The sequence below is a fragment of the Octodon degus genome, unplaced genomic scaffold, assembly GCF_000260255.1.
Source record: "Octodon degus isolate 3935 unplaced genomic scaffold, OctDeg1.0 scaffold00005, whole genome shotgun sequence".
Taxonomy (NCBI): Eukaryota; Metazoa; Chordata; class Mammalia; order Rodentia; family Octodontidae; genus Octodon; species Octodon degus.
In genome coordinates this window covers 3,192,259-3,194,022 of record NW_004524581.1, presented here as the reverse complement: position 1 = coordinate 3,194,022, position 1,764 = coordinate 3,192,259, and positions in this window count along the sequence as shown.

Here is a 1,764-nt window from a genome sequence, read left to right as displayed (position 1 = left end):
GCGATTAACCACTAGGGTGAATGTATGCAATGTGTTAATTATTGACACTGTTCAACAAATTTGATTTGAAACTCTCTCATTGCTCTTTGTTATCAATAAAATTATAGAATAAAAAAGATTTCTCTTCTAAACTTTTTGGAGGGGCCACGGAGATAGATCAGTGGAATAAGTGCTTCACTAGCAAGCGCAAAGGCCTGAGTTCAATTCCCAGTTCCGCACAAAAAAAAAAAAAAAAACAAAAAAAAAACACCTGTTCAGAAGTTAGGTAATGCTCCATTGCATATAGTGCTACATCTTGTTTACTTTATGTCCTATTCTGTGTTTTCATTCTTCATTGCATTTTAGTTTATTAGTATCTGTGTGTGGTAGATAATGTCCACATTCCTTGTGTGGGGCTGGCACATGCAGCTGACACATCGCAGTTCCATTTTATGCATCCCCGATTCCTTCTCTCTCCTTTACCTCGCTCTATCTCTCACTCCTTTGATAAATATTTCTTGGCCTACTTCTGATTATCTAGTTGTTATATTGCCCTTTATTGTTACTTTGGGATTCTTCCGTATGAGAAATAATTTAATATTTAATATGTAAGCTTGTGTGTCTGATTAATTTCACTGAGTATTATTATCTCTAATTGCACTCATTTTTGTACAAATAACTCAAATTTATCTTTCTTCATTTCAGTTATCTTTGGAAATTCTATTGACTTCACTACTGATTTTCTCTGATCTTTTGGGTCTACTGATGATCAAACAGGAGTACTCTTTTAAGATTTAAGAGTACTCCTGTTGGTCAATTATTTTTTCATTTGAATTGTCTTTATATTTTTCTTCTAAAATAAAAACTTTAATTATGCTTATTTTATTCCTTTTGCAGTACACATTACATTGGTGACTGTTGGTGTGTTTATGACTTCAAATTTGGCTAATATATTTGTATATAGATTGAAGACAGATTCACCAAAGATTTCATCTCAACTTTTGCTCAACACCTATCCTTAGGTTTTCTTCAGTGGAAGATTTCTCTCCATTGTTTTTGCCCTTATCCCAACAATAGACCCATTACTAGTTAAATAGTTGACACTTAGAAGCCTGCCAATTAGAGGGAAGAATCATCTTCTGCATGATTCAGCCTGTGTCTTAGGGTAACCATTGCATGCTTGGCTCTTGGGAAAAGAGTCCTCAATGAACCAATAGAATTTCAACTATAGGCATTGGTTCAGTACATATTTTGGCTTATCCATAGGCTTCAATTTTAGCAATTTAACAACAAATAAAGCTGAATAGACAGTTGTCCTCATAAATTCCTCATTTTGCCTTACCATGATAAATGTCTATTATGAAATATTTTTAAATTTTAAGAAAGTCTACTATTCAAAGCTACCGCTAATGAAGGTTAAAATGAACTGGATTGCAAATTAGTTGTACAATAACTAAACAGGAAATCAAAATAAAAATAGAAAACACCTTACTGAAGTTTTCATGTGTATTTGTGATTGAAATAAGTGCTTTCTTATCATGAAACAAAAATTGAATGAATCAAAAGAAATGCAATATTAAAAAGAACGTAGTAGCTGCTCAAATTTAAAATTTTCATGAGCATTGTTCATTTTGGAAAAAATAGAACAAGTGCTGAAACCTACAATTCAGCCTAAAAATGTTTTTTCTTTAACTTTACAAATATGAGGACTAGGCCTGGGGAGATGACTCAGTAGAATAAGTGCTTCCCTGACAAGAGCAAGGGCCTGAGTTCAATTCTGGTTCT